The sequence below is a fragment of the Eptesicus fuscus genome, chromosome 15 (assembly GCF_027574615.1).
Source record: "Eptesicus fuscus isolate TK198812 chromosome 15, DD_ASM_mEF_20220401, whole genome shotgun sequence".
In the NCBI taxonomy this organism is placed as follows: Eukaryota; Metazoa; Chordata; class Mammalia; order Chiroptera; family Vespertilionidae; genus Eptesicus; species Eptesicus fuscus.
The window spans coordinates 43,312,321-43,331,649 of NC_072487.1; positions in this window are offsets into that span (position 1 = coordinate 43,312,321).

Here is a 19,329-nt window from a genome sequence, read left to right on the forward strand (position 1 = left end):
TGGTCCCAGGAATATATGCTGGTCACCCCACCCTAGAGAAGCTAAAGGATTGCGGGGGAAAAGAGAAGGGGAGGGGGGGCATGATTTCTCTCCTCTGTGGGGCAATGCATCCATTTTTGCTGCTAAAAAGGCCAAGAAGCAGACAGACTGCCTCTTGTCTCCACAACTTACCAGCCAGAACTTAATTGGCTCTACATGGGAATAAATGTCTCCTACATGGGAATAAATGTATTTTAATAATAAAATATCAAATTATTAAATATTTAAAAATTATATTTAACATTACTTACTATCATTTGGTTATTTTTTTAAAATATATTTTATTGATTTTTTAGAGAGGAAGGGAGAGGGATAGAGAGTTAGAAACATCGATGGGAGAGAAACATCGATCAGCTGCCTCCTGCACACCCCCTACTGGGGATGTGCCTGCAACCAAGGTACATGCCCTTGACCAGAATCGAACCTGGGACCCTTCTGTCCACAGGCCAACGCTCTATCCACTGAGCCAAACCAGTTAGGGCTGGTTATTTTTTTAAGTGGAGAAGTGAAATCCAGCCTGGCTATGCATCAGATCACCTATTTAGATGGTTACTCTAACATTAGTTAATATTTTTCATCTAGAGCTGTACATGAGCTAGTTTTCAGCAGAGAATTGGGAAGGAGGTGGAGGGTAAGACAAATACAAATTCCCAAAGACTGTTAAAGTGGGGGACAATATGTCTTAGCTGACTATGAAAGATTGGTGTGCCTTTGTTGCCATGATTATGGTGGCAATGATCCAAATGAAATTCATTTTGAAATGCAAAATATATGTTATTATCTGAACAGAAAAGCACCATCAAGCGACTTCAACTGTGCCTCAGCAGTTATTCTGTATACATTGTTCAAATTGTTGACCTCCAACTTATTCACGGATATTGGCACGTTATTTACTTTATCTCAAAACATGTTCTTTCCAAAGAACCTTTCCAGGAGCAGGCATGACCCTGAAGTGTATTAAGCCTTAAGGGTATAGTCTGCTTTTAACAATGATGGATGAATGGTCCATCATGCATGCCATCTTAATACTAGTCTATGAAAAAGTTCTTCACACCCTTTATATTCATTATAAGAGACATTTTAGAGATAGTATACAATATTAATAAGTTGCAAGATTTAATGATCATGCATAAGAACATTTAAAAACAACACAACAAAACTATTTGGTCCATTGTGTTTCCCATTATGTTTCAGTTGCCAGAATGCCCTAAATGAGATTTAATTCTTTCTTTTAAATAATACGTGAGTTTATATTTTTAACACTAGGGGCCCAGTGCACGAATTTGCGCACCTTGAAAGGAACTGTGGGCTGCGAGGCTGCGGTGGGCACAGGGACGGGTCTCAGCCCATCCTCCCCACCCTCTGCCTGGCCCCTCCTGCCACAGCCCCCAGTCTCCTGGCTGCCAGCAGCCCCACACACTAATGGTACAGAATGATTGGGGCCAGCACCAGCAGTGGGTGTGAGCAGCAGCTGCTGCCCCGATTGCCCCTCAGAGTCAGGGGAAGATGGAGAAGCCCTCAGGGGTGATCAGGGCCAGTGCCAGGCACTGGCAGAGGGTAGGAGTGGTGGCTTCGGTGCTGGCTGTTAATGCAAGAGGGGCCGTTGCCGGTAGAGGGTGAGAGAGGCAGCTGCTGGCCCCCATTGCCCCTCAGGAGCAGGGGGAGATGGAGAAGCCCTGAGGGGCAATGGGGGCCGGCAACCCCTGCTCGCACCCACTGATGGCACCAAGAGATTGGGGGTGCAAGCAGCAGCTCCAGTGCCAGCAGCGGGTGTGAGTGGGGCCAGCACCAGCAGCAGGTGTGAGCGCCAGGTGGGACCACAGCACACGGGAGCAAAGAATTTTCAGTAACCACCAGAGGCTTGCCCCAATGACAGCGACTGGCACCCCACCTTGGTCTGGTGCCCCCGCTCATTTGTTCCACCATCCCACCGTGGCTGACACCCACTATGTTCTGCATGCTCTCCCTGATGGTCAGCACATGTCACAGCAACCAGTTGTTCAGTTGTTCCGTTGTTCGGTCTATTTGCATATTAGGGTTTTATATATATATATAGATACCAACTTTCTCATAACTCTCCAAGGTTTTCTGTCTTTTGATATTCTGCCCCACTTTTAATGATATTTCTATGTATGTATTATTTGACATTATTACCTCATATCATTTTTTATAACAGACTGGGTGTAAACCATAAATAACTTGTCTTAGCAGAGTCAGTCATCAGGTACTCTATGAATTCATGCTGATGAAGAGAACACTAAAGGAGTAAGTTTGGGGGAGCAATTTCTCTTCTTTCTTTTTGTATTTTAAAAGCTCTCAGCCAAATTAATTGAGACATGTGCTTCCAAATTTTATGACATTAAAACACAACTATATATGAATTAAATGATAATGTTCATATTAGACTTATGATACAGAAGTTCAGAATGACAGATGAAAGAAATCCAGATCTTCACTTTTGGAATAAATATGTGTGCTGAGCAATACATAAGTAAAGTATTTTAAGACTTTAAGCTATAGAGAAAGATTGGACTTAAGGAGCTCAAGTTTCAGAGATCTTGAATGTTTGCTTACCTAAGAATGCCTTTTGAAAATGTGTAGTCCTTATAATATCATAATATATTTTGCATGTACCACCACTATGTCCTGTTTGGCAAACACTCTAACTGTACAATATAACAACTTTTTTTCTCTCAACTTTGTATGTTATCTATTTTATTTCTGCAGTACACATGCTTGAAAACTTGTAAATCTACTAGTACCACACAACAACAAGAAATAAACAGCAGATGTCCAAGTTCATCTGCAGAGGAATGAATTATAAAAAACTGGAAAGTGAATGACTTGTGTGAGAAAGAACATATCACTTCATAGATGTGTGTGCATGTATGTGTGGGGGGATATACTGAAACAGGGCCGGCTCCTCGTGCTTGTGATCTCAGAAAACTCAGTGACAGGGGGACTCTTCAGTCTTTCACTTTAAAACTACTTAACCAGTTGGTATCTGAGCTCTAGTTTTACTGTTGAAATTTGACCTCAGGCAAATATTAAACTCATATATTTTCATTCTTCACAATTATTTAAATTGTATTACTTTTATTGGTTACAATGTGGAAGGGAAAAATTCTCTGACAGAAATTCTCTTCCTCCTACAGATGTGGCCAAAAAATATTGCAGATCCCTGCTTACGTGCTCTGCAACTCTATTCTAGAGTAATGTTTGCTAACCTTTAATTTGAAAGTGAATCACCTAAGGATCCTGTTCCTATGGAGATTTTCTTTCAGGATATCTGGGTGGGGCCTGAGATTCTGTATTTCTAGCAAGCTCCTAGGTGATGTCAATGCTGCTGGTCTTTGGACCACACTTCAAACAGCAGTGGTCTAGATTATAGTTCAGAATAAATGTTGTCTGTGGTTGCTTTGAGATTTTCAATATAAGTGATTTTGGAGCACATCTAAGGTTTACAATAGATTTAATTCCATGTGAAAAAATAATGGTATCAAAATGTACAATATGACGAGTAGTGGAAGTACTTTAATTTTAATAGAACTCACCTGTGGTGTGAGAAAGATGTGCAAGAATGAATTCTAAGGCCCCTAAACTTTAAAATAATTTGAATCTATCACTCTATGTGAAGATCAACACATAATTTTCCTTCCCAAAAAACTTTTAGCTCCTGGCTCACTATCAGTCTCCCCAACTCTACCTTTGTCATAAATCCTGCTGATTTTCCTATTCCACCTAAATGATTCCAGCTCCTTGACTTCTCCCATGACCCTCTCCTCTATTCTGCTTCAACCTTATCCCTCCATAATGTCTTTTTCAAATAATAGGCTTATGTTTAGTTGTTAATATATTTGGCATTTTGGGCCTCTTGAATAGATGATTATTTTAGGTCTGAATTTCAGAATAAACCTGCATTATAGCTTATCTCATTTACACATGGTCATCATTCTATGTTCTTATCTTTACAATGAGATCAACAATGGCTATTTTTTTTAATCTGTGGAAATATCAAGACGACTAATTCTGTTTTAGAAAAAAAATAAGCTGTTAAGAGCTCCTGATTTTCTAAACATATTGAACATTGGTATTTGTTTCTTAGAATGTATGTTTTATAACAAGGAATCAAATCAAAGTTGGACTGTGCAATTTAATGTGTTCAAAGGCAGTTGATAGTTTGGATTCTCTAAATAGCAACAAGTCTTCCAAGCAAAACAGTATTTAGGGACTCTTGACAGATTCAGAAATTTGTATTCTAAACTGCTTATAGTAAAAATTATGAAGGCAGGTGTGAATTCGTCTTCTGGAAGTGATTGCATGATATGCAGATGAAGTAAAAGATAAAGGCAGAGGAGTCCCAGGGCCTGTGGGACAGGTTGCCTCAGCCACCACCACCACCACCACCACCACCACCAGCATGACCAGTTCATGGGTTCAGATATAAGGGAAGCAAGTCTTTCTTCAGCAGAACTCTTAGGACTGTGCGGAACAAAAAAACACAGATTTTTTTTTTTTTCAACTCCACCTCCTGTTTTAAGTTTTCCTTTTCTGACTCATGTGTAAGGATATCAGTACTTAAGCAGATTGAGATACAGACAGCAAGATTGACATCTCTACATTGTTATCTCCACCAGCAATCAAAGGCCAGATGACATCACTGGTGAGGCTGCACCCAGAGCAGTTCAGCCTTATCTCCTGATGTCATCAGAATGTGTCCCAACTCAAAGGTAATTATTCCTTACTTAGGTTTATTAAGGAAGAAGCTTATGAGTTACTTCTCCGATTATCTTGCAAATTGATTGTTTATAAAGACATTGAGGGTGTGATTCACCTTTGTACCCAAATAATACTGAGAAGCCTGTTGTTTTGAGAGCGCTAGAAACATCTTCTGACTGCTACAGAGATATCCAAATGAACATGTGTGGAATATTAACATGATTGATAAGGATGGTAATTTTTTTAATCAAAAATAGATTCTTAACACACATTCTTGTGATTAATATAAGAAATGTCATGTGTGGGAAGTGTTAACATTTCAGATTTTATAGCTATCAGGATCATTATTCTGACTATCTTGGGATCTATAGAGATGTCTGTGGTAATCACATTCAGAGGTAGTTGAGAAACTATTGAAGGAAGTGAATGATACAGTGATCCCTACCTGAGTGGGAAGTAAGTTGGCAATTTGGGGTTTAGCTTTGAAAATCTGTTTGGTTTTTGTTAGTGCTGTGTGGTTTGGGGCTTTGAAAACTCCCAGCAGGCCACCTAGAAAAATCTGTGACATTATATCAGCCAGCTTTTACTGGATAACAGCCCACTCTAAAATGTAAACAGTTAAGATGATAGCATCCAATTTTTCGGCCCAGGATTTGTGGGTCAGCAATTTATGGTAGGCCCCACTGGGTGGGCCTTCTGCTCTGGGGGCTGGGGCTCTCTCATTATCTCTATGGTCAGCTGCTGCGTTAGCTGAGGTCGGCTGCCTGTGAGGGCCTTTCGCTGCCACAGTCAAGTCCTCCACCGTTTCCCATTCTCTAGCAGAGTACGTCAGGCTTGTTCACAGGTGGATGGGCAAGTTTCTGAGAGAGCAAGCAGAAACTAACGAGGCATCTTCACGCCTGGGCTCAGAACTGGCACGACTGTACCGCCGCCACATGTTATTCCCCAGAGAAAATCGCAAGTTCAAGAGACGTGAATCTAGACTCCACCACAAGATGGGAGGCAGTGCAAAGTCACATTGTAAAGATTATGATATAAGAAGGCAAATACGATTTCTATTTTGGTAAATAGTCTACCAAAGCATCCTTCAGGTGACTGTGGTTTACTAGTAGTTTGGTGATTCCTCAGTTCTCTTCAGGTCTATTAAAAAAACAACCATCCTTTGCAGCTTTCTTCTAATCATCTTCCAAGAATAAGGAAATACTGATGGCCCAATATTGATTTCTTATAAAACTCGCTAATGAGTGTAGAAGCCTTGTCCTTTGAGGTAATATGAACCAGTTCCATGACTTGTGTAGCTATGTGGAACAATAAAGGGTTTTAAAATGGGTTGGGAAATTGGAAGGGTCAAGAGGAGTGAAATTGTAGCTGAGTGTTCTTGCCAGTGGAGGCGAGCTGGGCCGGTTGTAATATAATCAAAGATAAGAGGCTAGATACTGCCATGCATGATTCCCTTTTGAATCTGTACAAAATGCTTCATGCTTATTTTTTATATTTAATTTTGCCTGTAAGCTAACTAAAACAAATAGCAGCGAAGTATAATGTTTTGAAATAATCCCATAGTTTTCAAGTGTTCTTGAAGTAGAAAAGCAACAGGGCTCTATGAGCCTTTCTCCAACAACTTAACACTTACTGTTCATGCTGCCTAAAACAGTTCTTTTTAATTGATACTTGGCTTGATATCCTTTTAAATTATTAAAGATTGGAGGCACTCATTAAGTGAGAGATTAAAAGACATGGTAGACACAGCTAATTATGAAAAGCCCAAGAAGGGACATGATTGCATTTTATCTAAGGCTTTAGTGGATTGTTAAAGTAAATGAATGGTTTAGTGATAAACCAGTCAGAGATAATCAATTGAGCAAAACTACGGGGAAGCTATTTGGATCTAGATTTGAAGGGTTTAGAAGTAATCATACTTAGAGACACAGCTCCTCCTGATTTCTTTCATTCTAGCCCCTTGAGCTGCGACTTAGTCAACAAATTGGGTCCAAGCTCTAGAGCGGCTGATGACTAGAGGAAGGCAGCTTATGTCTCTTTGTGGGGAAGGTCTGCCTGGAGAAACATTAGCGGGCCAGAAGCTGGAGTGAATTCTTTTGTGGCACATTGTGATTTAAGGGCTGTCGTGAGTCATTCCAGGGGCAGAGCTCTGAGGAGGCATATTTTCAACTTCCTCACTTCCTGAACTTTTCAACCTCTCAACTGCTCCTTTAACTTCCACATCATGGGCAGTGTATTATTTTTGCCTGCTTACTAAGAGGGAATATTGGTTGTTGACACAGCCACTGCTGGCCAGTGAGCTGAGTAACATGATACAGAGATTTTCACCACTTAAAAGTCGCTGGTTCAACATGGCTCAGATAGGTAACGACTTAAAGTTATGCTGACCTGACAGCTGTTTAGAGGCCCATTTGAAGTGAACTATTTCTCAGTTTGCCTCCAGACAGGGAACATGTTACTGCTAGGATTGCAAAATGTCATCTCCGCTGGAATCCTACATAGCAGCAAGGCTCGGTGTTGAGTCATCAGCGCGAAGGCTAAAATAACATGTTCCCTAGAATTAGGAACATTTGGCTGGCTTTTGTGTAAAGGTTTTGAGCCCTGTGGAAAAACAATATCAAGTTAGTTTCTCCCCAGAGTCACAGTCACTCACAAGTTGACTACCATGAACTAGTTCAAGACACCAGGGCAACATTGAACACATTACTAACAATCGATGGGAGCCTGAGATAAGTTGCATTTAATGTCCCTTTCCTGGCCCTTCAACAATTAGTGACATCTACCATGATGTCTAATCGCTTGTTTAATGGACATCTCGGATTGGAAAGAAATGTCTGCCAGCCACTTAAGGGGTGATTTAGGCACTAAAGAAGATAGGGTTCAGAAGGTTTAAATCACGGAGGACTCAGTCATTTCCAGCTTCACAAAATTTATGTCAAAAGGGAATGTAGTTAAAAGACAACAACCAAAGTAGATTGCAAAGGAAAGGGTGAGAGTCAAATGGGATGGCGATTAGGGAAATGGAATATGACACATTGGTAAGTAATAAAACTTGGTTTAAACAACACATGTGTTTCAAGTGGTTGTGACAGGGCAACATACTCTAAAATTGCAGGGTTTCAAGTTGCTGAGCGTTGCTCTTCAAATTGCGTTGCCGGGACACACATTAAGACTCTAGTAATACTTTCTGTGACATAACCTTTTTTTTTTTTTTTTTGCACTGTTCAATGATTGTCATTATATTCACATGCATGCTTATTGTAAGAAATGTAATAACTAATTTCTGATTTTATATTAAACTTTGTGCAACGTTAGTGACAAGTATGTAAAGACTTTTGTCTGTGGCATTAATTTCTAATCCTTGCAAACTATAATGGACAAATATGTTATCCTAGGTCCTCTCTCATATATTTGTGTCTCACCTTCGCAACTCATCTGTGTGTGTCTCTTGGATGATAGCATATGTATTACCTGGGAGCTTGTTGGAAATGCAAACTCTATGGGTCCACCTCATTCCTTTGCATCAGGAGGTTCATTTTAGCAACAATCCCAGGTGACTCACATGCACATTAACCTGAATAGCACTTGTCTTAATGTATGTCATTGAAATATGCATGATGATTATAGAAAATTACGTCCATTTGAAAAATAATCAATTGCCAGTTTCTTTCAAGAAAAGGCATACATATTTAACACATCTTTCTTGATGCCTTTTACTGGGACAGCAGTTCTTATCTGGAAATCAGTTTACATCTTTTGAATTTATTGTGCAACTGACAGAGAAACAAAAGAAAAAAAAATACCAAGTAATCCGGTTTAAGTAATTTCTTTCATTTCATTCTGTCAAGAAGTGACTTTTTCATCAAAAATTTAAGCCTGGCCGGTGTGGCTCAGTGGTTGGGCATCAACCCAAGAACCAGGAGGTCACAGTTCGATTCCTGGTCAGAGCACATTCCCATGTTGTGGGCTCAACCCCCAGTAGGGGGCATGCAGGAGGCAGCCCATAGATGATTCTCTCTTGTCATTGATGTTTCTGTCTCTTCCTTTCCTTTCCTCTCAGAAATCAATAAAAACTTATTTTTTTGAAGTTTAAAAAATAGGAATATTTATGGAAGTTTGCTAGCATCTTTAGTGTATTTTAGTCTGTCCAAGCAGTATTTACAGAGCAGCCACAAGTAGACTTGTTAAGTCATAGAAAATCCTGGTCAAGGGGTCTCCAGTTGTATTGGGTCATCTGGGAAACTGAAGTGGTTTGACACTTGGATGTTTTTGATTGACTGGTAATGCTGGAACCCAAGTTAATGGGTCCATAGTTTATCATGTTTTTCTTCTCTTGTCATGACTGGTAGTTTCATTCAGATTTCATTTGCATCCTGGGTAGAAGTATCCATGTAGTTTCTGAGAAACAAACCATGTTAGGCATAATAAAAACCAAACAACACCAAAGACCAGACTCAATGAAGAAATTTTCTCCCTTTTTCTCTTGCGTTTTGCACTTTCAAAAAGGGGGAGGAAGGGATTCTTTGTTTGTTGGAGAAACTACCCATGTGATTAGTTTGTCGACCATGTAAAGTGGGGAGCAATGTTAGGCAGTATGGTTCTTGGGCCTGTTAATGTGCATTAATACCAATTGCTCAGTCCCAATATAAAGATATTGGCTTTAGAGTTTTCAAAGAGTCAAACCCATGATGGTAAGCCTGCTTTATTCTGATTGTTGTAAAACTACATCCATTCCCTGCTAGCAGCTCAAACAGCTTTCTCTGTGAAGTCCTCCCAATAAATGTTTTTTTTTTCCCTTCCCTTCCCTTTCAGTCAATCAAACACACGAAACTCCTGAAGCTCACCCCCCTTCTAATGTCCACATCAAACCCTATTTAATTGCAATAATGGGGATTTACTTTTGAGCCATTCTGAGGGTTGGTTTTATCTACTGGGAAGCAGAATGTGTTTCATGCAGCAGTGAAATACAAATATCTCACTATGCCCTTTTCCTTCTCCTTTCCTCCCAGGACCTAGAGCATAAGATCAGATCAACTCAAATATCTTAGAAATAGTGCTTTCTCCTGGCAGTTATTATTTTGTTCATTTTTTAAGTGACCTTATTTTTCCCCCTTCCTCCTTGTTGCACTAACAGCCTGAGGCATAGAGAAATGCAAACTCACACCCACAGCACACACCCAGACATTTGCTTGTCATGCCTTATGTTTGTATTTTTGACTGTTTGGAAATTAATTAAGAGATGTTGATTTCCAAGTGCTTTTTTTCTAAGTTTCTCAAATATTTAAACAATTTTTGCACATTTTCAAAAATGTTCCTCGTTCTCTCTGTTTGTAATAAGATTAATTATGTGAGGTGCACCACTGCTTATCCCTATGAAAGAAAATCTAAAACGAAGGATTTCAGCTTCAAGAAGCCTATTTTGTCCTGTTTCCGATGTTCTAAAGGGATTAATTTACCATATCGTATAGCCCTGGAAGACTGTGATAATTGAAAACATCCATATTCATTGCATGTTCAAAGGGATCTGTCTGACTTTGTAATGTAAAAAGTGCATTTTTAACCTGAACGGGGACCTGCATCTGCTATTGCTTAATCCTATTAGTCCAACAGTCCCAAAGCTTTAGTGTATAATCATTAGCTTGTGTTAATCCTGAGACATGCCTCCGGCTTCAGCCTGTCAGAAGGAATCCCTGCAGGGAAAATGTGGAGGTGCTGATAGCACAACACCAACTAATCTTATCTTAAATGCTAGCAGCAGCCTCTATCTGTGATAGCCAGGGAATTAAAAACAAATTTTTATGGGTATTGGGTACCAGGGTGTTCCTCACCCCCACCCCATCTCTGTCTTCTCTCTCTCTCTCTCTCTCTCTCTCTCTCTCTCTCTCTCTCTCTCTCTCTCTCTCTCTCCTTCTCCCTTGCCCTAGTTTTTCTAGATTCTTTGTTAGGGTGATGCTAGTGATGACAGAACAAGAGTGAATGGAAAGGAGGGAGGGGAAGAAATATTTAAGATACTGTTTCAGCAGTGGAAGCTCCTTGCTAAGTCACTTAGAATACCTGCCAAGTCTTCTGTCATTTTTATTTCGTGATGTCAGAAAGTCAAACCAACCCTGTGCTTTGTGCTGCTCTGGATTATAATGTAAGAGGACAAAATGTGTCTTACAGTTGCCACTCCCTCCCAAGATATGGCCTCCTAAGAGTCTGATGTCTGGGTGTCCAGGCTGTGACAGATGCTTGCCTGCATAAAGAAGTCAGTAGCCATGGAGGACTAGGTGGTTAGGATTTTTTAGGTGGAGAAGAAGATGACCATGGGGAGTTGGGAGCAATAAAGTGTGGGTTTAGAGCAGGCGTCCTCAAACTACGGCCCGGCCCTCCGACGGTCTGAGGGACAGTGAACTGGTCCCCTGTTTAAAAAGTTTGAGGACCCCTGGTTTAGAGGTTGCTGTAATCTATATATATAAAAGGCTAATATACAAAGTGTCCCCTCAGGAATTTGACTGGAAGAATGGGAGTTTGATCGCTCGCTATGAGGTACACTGACCACTAGGGGAAGGTGTGGAACATGGCGGGCGACCAGTGGTGGCAGCAGGGTGCTGAGGGAAAGAGGAGGTGGGGAGGCAGGGAGGCGGGGGAGCCTGATCAGCCCTGATCGAGGGCCAGGCCTAGGGACCCTACCCATGCACGAATATCATGCACTGGGCCTCTAGTTGGTTTATAAAAATGTCCCTTGTACAGTTTAAAGCTGTATATTTCAAATCAGAGTAGAAGGTGAGTAAAGAGCACCTTCACTTTGGCAGTGGAGGTTTTTAGAAGGTGAAAGAGAATATATAGTTATTTATGTAACAAATATTAATTTAGCAATTACTATGTGCTTATCACTGGGACTCCAATAGTGATTGTGGTCCCTGCTCTCAAAGAACTTAGAGTGGTGATCTAAGAACTCTTAGTAAACCAGTGGACAAAGAAAAATGGGCACATAAATAAATGATTACAAATAGATGCATGTTAAGGTACTCTATATCCTGCTATCTATCTGTCTGAATATAATGAATCCAGCTTGGTCATCAGTAAAATGCCTCCAAAGGGGCTTGTTGGGAGTTCTATGGTCCTTCTTTTTATACAATTTATTAAAATTTAACTACTCACTTTCTCAGGGCCTGGAAGTAGCCAGGGGGTTATGCTTTTTCTCGATTCATTTAAGTTTGCTCTGTATTAATTAAAATTTAAAGGTGTTTCCAAATTCAGGCATTTTCACAATGGCATGGATTTTGGCAACTTGATGTAAATATAATGCAATAGATAATCAAAGATTGCAATTCTGCTTATGCTGGTGTTTCCCATTGTGTGGTGGTTCTCACACTCTGGGTGGTATATGGGATGAACAGACATGTTTTATTTTAATATTTACATATGTCATATTAGAGGCACCCTCTATTTATGATAGTGATTTGAAATTTCTTTTTGAGATTCATTTAACTAAAAGACAGTGGATTTGTCTTAAAAATGTTAAGTGCATTATAAACAGCGTGGGAGTTGTGAGTATATGGCAAAAATCTTGACTATGGTGCTTGGATGACTTAATGTGAACAACTACACAACAAAACTACTGGCATTTATAATGCAGTGAAGATTGCTGACCGTCCATCCGTAACTGTGCAGGAAAGAGCTGTTACACCTGCTGCAGGAATGTACTACAGCTGCCTTGGTTAAGGAGCTGACTCACCAGGTACTATTTGATTAGAGTCGCCAGTTGTGAGCTTCATTGCAAGTTTCTGAGACAAGATAAAAGTTGGTAATGACAAAGAACACTTTCCTGGATGTATAAATTGAAGGGTAACTGAGAAATAAACATTTATATTCATTTTGGTCAATTTTGATCAATTCATTTGTTACTTTTGTTTATGATAGCAAAATACAACTATATGTTAAATACCTTTTATTATAGCTTCTGAAGGGAAAAAATGTTTTTATCTAGTTCCTAAATACCTCCTTTCTACTCATTGTTATTATTGCTAGGACAACTGTAGTTATAGCAGAACACACTATACATAATGTATTTGGAGAAAACCATGATAGCATTCATTTCTTCCCCTCCAAACACATGTCAGGAAAAATCACCTGAAATTAGATTCCAGGTGTTATCTGGATAAGAATCACCAAACTACTAATTATAAATGATCACTTTTTTTTTTATTTCTTCATATATCCTTACGTTGCTATTCTTTTGAAAGGAGCTCCTTAGAGTTTATGAAATTAAAAACCTGCAGTTAGATTTATTCAGATGACCAGACAGTATGCCACTCAATCAGCTAAGATGTATTCAGCATGGTGCTTGCCAGTGCCTTGCTAGCTACACTGGGGACATGAAGGTGAATTGGACATACTAGGAGGATCTACCTTCCAGAAACTTCCTCTTTAAAGGATGAGAGGTGATAAGTACACATCTACTTCTAATAACAGGAAGTTTAGAGAACATATTATTGCTGCCAGCTGGAGCGATAAAGCGTTCTATATCAGTGGTTGCCAACCCTGATTGCACATTAGCCTCATCGGGGGAGCACTGAAAAAATATCGGTGTCTGGGCCTCACTCCCAGAGACTCTGAGTCACATGGTCGGGGTGGGGCGCAATCATCACTAGTTTTTAAAAGCTCCCTAAGTGATTTTAATGTGCAGCCAGGGATGATAATCATTGCTCTAACTACTTATCGATAAGAACTCTGGTGGGGGAGGGGTCAAGGGGGGAGAGGTGAGATTTTTAAGTGTAAAACATCCTATTAAAAGGAAAATGGCTTGATGGAATAGCTTACATAGATTTTGTGTATTCTTAGTATTGATATGGATCAACTTATTTAAAATATTTCATCAAACAAGTGTTTTCCTTGGAAAGATTGTTTCAAATAATATTTTAAATAAATGATCGTAATCAAAGACAGTTCCTGCAGGTACTACATGCCACAGCATTCATTAGTACATTGATAGAATTAAAAACAAAAACATCTATTTACAACAGATAAAGATTTTGTCTATCTTTCAAGGTGAATTGATAAACATACACACAAAAGTTGTAATATTCCTTCAAAACTAAAAATTAATTGATGTTATTTGAATTTTTCAACTCTATTTTTCCCTTTGTATGGAATTCTCTATCCTTAACAAAGAGCTTTAGGCCTAATTGTCACAGTGGAAGAGCTGCCTAAATGGCTTTGGAAGAAATGTATGAAGCTTGCTCATTATAATAGTAGGATGTTTAAAACAACCTCTAGGAGTTATCAAATTGGCTTGCTTGCTTTCGGTTGGCCCGATTACTCCTATGAAGGGAAACTTGGATGCTGGGAAGAAGTGATGCCAAATGGAGATACTATGAAAAAGATCTCTTATTTTCTCCTAAGGGCACCTCATTAAGCAGAGAGCTTCCTGAGAATGCAGCCTTCAGCTTTCTGAAGAAACTAATGTAATGCTCATTTTCAAATTGTCGAGTTTATTCCTTGCTATGGATTTTCTTCAACTGTGCAAAACCTGGCTCATTTTAAAAAATCTTCTAATTCCAATTCTGTAGTGCAGTGATTTTCAACTTTTTTTTTTTTAATCTCATGGCACACATAAACTAATTACTAAAATTTTGTGGTGCACCAAAATATATATTTTTTTGCAGATCTGACAAAAAATCAGTATAATTTTGATCCATTCATACAGGAGAGTTATTATATTGGCTGTTGTCATTTTTTTATTTGACAATCTAAGGGAAAAGAGGTCAGTGACCCAGACTCAATAGTCGGGCATTGCATGTTTTAAAAATTATTTTTATTTATTTTTTAAAATCTTTATTGTTGAGAGTATTACAGAAGTCCCCCTTCCCCTCCCACCCTCCATAGCCCCCTCCACCTGTTCCCGCCCCACCCCAGGCCTTCACCACCCTATTGTCTGTGTTCATATGTAATGCATATCTATATATACGAAAAGCCAGAAACTGGAATGCCAGAACGACCAGTCGCTATTGATGCCCACTGCAGCCAGCGAACCTGCCTGATCAAGTGGTGTGGGGCCAGCTGACCAACCTCCCTTGGCACCTCCCTCTGGCGAGCCCCACCCCCCATGGGCCCCCACCATCCCAATTGGCCTGTGGCCCCTCCCCCCAGCCAGCTCCGCCCTGATTGCCCCACACACACCAATCAGGTTTGGGGCTGGCCGCTGATCCTCAATTGGCCCCCCATCCAATTCGGGGGTGGGGACAGCTGGCCCATTGCCCACAGCCCTTCCCCAAGGCCAGCGCTGGCCCTGTCTCCGATTGGCCCCCTCCAATCCGGGGTGGGGCCTGCTGGCCAATTGCCTGTGGCCCCTCCCCTCAGCCAGCCTGGTTCTGATCGGGCTGATCAGGGTGGGCCAACCAGCCAACCTCCTGCCATCTCCTCCTCCCAACAGGCCAGGCCCAGATCCACCCTGATTGGGGCCAAGCTGGCCAGACCCCACCCATGCACGAAATCATGCACTGGGCCTCTAGTATGCATATAAGATCTTTATCAATCTCTTCCTGCCCCCTTACCCCCTTCCCTCTGAGATTTGTCAGTCTGTGCCATGTTTCCATGCCTCTGGTTCTATTTTATTCATCAGTTTATTTTGTTCATTAGATTCCTTGTTCATTTATTTTGATTTTTAGATTCAATTATTGATAGATATGTATTTATTGTCATTTTATTATTATTTTCTTTTTCTTCTTCTTCCTCTTCTATTCCTTCTTCTTGTTTCTCTTCCTCATAAAGAATACCCTTCAACATTTCATGTAGTACTGGTGTGATGGCAATGAATTTCTCCAGCTTTTTCTTATCTGTGAATCTCTTTATCTGACCTTCAATTCTAAATGATAGCTTTGCTGGGTAAAGTAACCTTGATTGTTGGTCCTTGCTAGTCATCACTTTGAATATTTCTTGCCACTCCCTTCTGTCCTGCAAAGTTTCCGTTAAAAAATCAACTGACAGTCATATGGGTTTTCCTCTGTAAGTACTGCTTTTCTCTTGCTGCTTTTAAGATTCTCTCTTTGTCTTTAACCCTTGGCATTTTAATTATGATGTATCTTTATATGGACCTCTTTACGTCCCTCTTGTTTTGTACTCTTTGTGCTTCAGTGTGCAGCACTGGTTTAAAATCGCTGCTTTAGTGGATTTGGATGGGTAATCAAGAGACTACCAAATCTAGGCATGACTGTGCCTAAGTCATGCAATACAAGCCTACTCTATTTTTTAAATTCTAGGAAATAATCCATGAGAAATGAGTAAATAAATGAATGAATAGATGTGAAAAGCACCAGGACCACTATATAGTCACCTTTTCCAATAGCACAAGTATTTCATTACTTATTATTTGTAGAAACAAATAGTTTATTAACAGCTCTTCTATGACTTCTACCTTAAGGATAAAAAATTGGGGAGGAACTTGCCCCTGTTTCTCAAAAAGACAGAAAAAATCCACTTCTGGAGTTTCCTAGGGAGCCAATCTAGATCAAAATATGGGGAAGAGTCATAAAAATGGCTTGTAGAGGCTTGTGGCCTAGAGAGTATTGCCCACTAAATTCTGCATAGTTGCCTTCTATTTCCTAGTCTGTTTGCAGTTAGGAAAGAGTAATTTGACTAGTTTGTAGCAGGAAAATGTGAATACATGTATGTCAATTGCAGAGAGAAGGAGTGTAAAGTCCATGAATAATTTCCACTCTCTTTCTTCCCGTACCATGGCAACTAAGAAGGCTGCACATTCCTGATGGCCAATCATAAGAAGGAGGCCCTGTGTGACAGGGTGACTGAGGCAGAGCCCCTCTGCTCCCTCACCAACATGGGTCATAGAGTGTAGCCCGAGATATATAATTAAAGCATTTAGGAGTTTGTGTTGCTACTGTAGCATAGCCTAGTTACCTTGACTAATTCAACAATACTGTAAGACTCAGCTTGACTAATCTTGACTCTTCTCTGCATTAAATGACACTAACTCTGCATATCCTTTTTACTTTTTTGGAAATCATGAAAAAACCACCCACCACCACCATTAGTAACTATCACATCACTCTCTCTGGAGCTAAATCTCAGTTTGTTAGGGGAGAGACTGGGAAGGAGGTCTGTCTGCTTCATGTTCAAGGGAAATATGTTACTAATGCCCTTTCTGGGCTTGAAGGAAATAATTGGACTCATTAAGTTGCTTTCAGTCCTCTTTTTTTCAGTCTAAATAACCCTTAGGTTAATTAGACATGGTTTCTAGCCTCAGGAAATTTTTCTGTGTGTGGTTAGTAATGGAGAGAATGATCATGAACTTGGTAATTAAATTTTCAGTCTTACAAATGTTAAGGAATGGCAAACTGCCTGTAAGGTATCTTATAAAAATCAATAGCCCTTGTGAACTAGTATCGTACATCGATAATTCTGCAAATATTAGGTCACCATCAAGTTGCTTCTGTTTGAGTGACAAAACAGTAGGTATCATTTTATACCAGGCAAAGTATGCTGATCATTAACAGACAGAAGTGTGGTCTCTTCCCAGTCTTGGCTGCACAAGTATCTGGGTTCGTTTTAAAAAAAACTCTTGACTGAGCCTGATCCAAGGCCAATTAAATAAGAATTTCTGAATCATTCTAATATTCAGCCAGGGTTGGGAACCATTGGTTAAATGAACAAGAATAATAAATTAGCATCAGAATCTGAATTTTGATCATATTCTTTTTATTAACTATGTGACTTTAGACAAATCATATACGCTCTCACTCTCTAGAGTTTGGTTTTTCTTATTCAGATGATAGAAATAATAATACTCTCCCAACCTAGATCTGTGCATTTTTTTTTTTTTATTGATTTCAGAGAGGAAGATAGAGAGAAATAGAAACACCAATGATGAGAGAGAATCATTGATCGGCTGCCTCCTGCACACCTCCTACTGGGGACAGAGCCCGCAAGCCAGAAATGTGCCCTGACTGGGAATCGAACCATGACTTCCTGATTCATAGATTGATGCTCAACCACTGAGCCATGCCAATCGGGCTGTGTATAGTTTCAATTCTAAAAGAAAATAACACATATGTAGAAGTATTTGGTAAATTATGAAGAGTAAAACCATAATATTTTCATTATTATTATTATTATTATTATTATTATTATTATTATTATTATTACTAGTGGCCCAGTGCATGAAATTCGTGCATGGAGGGGGGTCGTGCATGGAGGGGGGTTCCCTCAGCCCAGCCTGCACCCTCTACAGTCGGACATCCCTCTCACAATCTGGGACCCCTGGCTCCTAACCGCTCACCTGCCTGCCTGCCTGATTACCCCTAACTGCCTCTGCCTGCCTGCCTGATCGCTCCTAACTGCCCTCCCCGGCCAACCTGATCTCACCCCCAACTACCCTCCCCTGTTGGCCTGGTTGCCCCCAACTGCCTCCCCTGCTGGCCTGATCTCGCCCCCAACAGCCCTCCCCTGCTGGCCTGATCTCGTCCCCAACTGCCCTCCCCTGATGGCCTGATCTTGCCCCCAGCTGCTCTCCCCTGCCAGCCTGATTGCTCCTAACTGCCTATGCCTGCCTGATCACCCCTAACTGCCCTCCCCTGCCGACCTGGTTGCCCCCAACTGCTTCTGCCTGCCTGATCACCCCTAACTTCCCTCCCCTGCTGGCCTGATCTCACCTCCAACTGCCCTCCCCTGCTGGCCAATTTGGTTCTGATTGGTCGGTTTCTATGCCAGTCAGCGTCTCCAGGCCTATCTTCAGGACTGATCAGAGAGGTGGGGCTGATCAGCAGCCCCCATGGAGGCCCAGAGAGAAACAGAGGTTCAGCTGCTGGTGAAGCCTGGAGAGAAAGAGAGAGGCAAGGGCTGATCCACAGCTGCCACGGAGGCTGTGGATCAGACCTTGCCTCGCTCTTTGGGCCTCTCTCCCCACCTGATCCGAAGCCTCCTCGGCAGTCAGTGCTGGGTCACTGGCAGCAGTTAGTGCTGGGTCGCCACGGCAACCCAGCCCTGACTGCAGGACTGACTTCCAGTCGGTGGAGCCTTCGGTCGTTTTGGACGTTACAGACCCTGAGTTTTTATATATTAGGATAGACTCATAGAAATGACTCAGTCTCACTTCTTATCATTTTATTGAAGTAGTAAGAAATAAGTATTAAGTGACTATGTTAATAAATTATCCCCCTGACTATTAGTGTTCAAGAGAAAAATCCAAGTGGAATGACTTTGCTGGCAGACAACTTATCTCTTCCAATGCCCATATTTGTAGAAAGAAGCAGCGTCACAATGTTTTGATGAATTACAATTCTGTGGCTCCATTCCAGGCATGGTAGAGGTACCAATAACATCAGAATTGTTATCATTGTGAGCTCACTCCTTTTTACTTTTCTTGAGGTCGTTACTGCCTCAAAGATGGTGCACCTAAATCAGAATGGTTTGTTCAACTCCATAGAGGCAGGATAGGAGTGCAGTATGGGGCTACCTACTACTTTCCATCCCATTAGCTTTGAACCTTGACCATGCTCTTTAGGTTGTGTGAATTTGGGTATTTTATGTGACCCTTTTGAGTTTATTAAATCTTTTTTATGAAGGATGTAATTC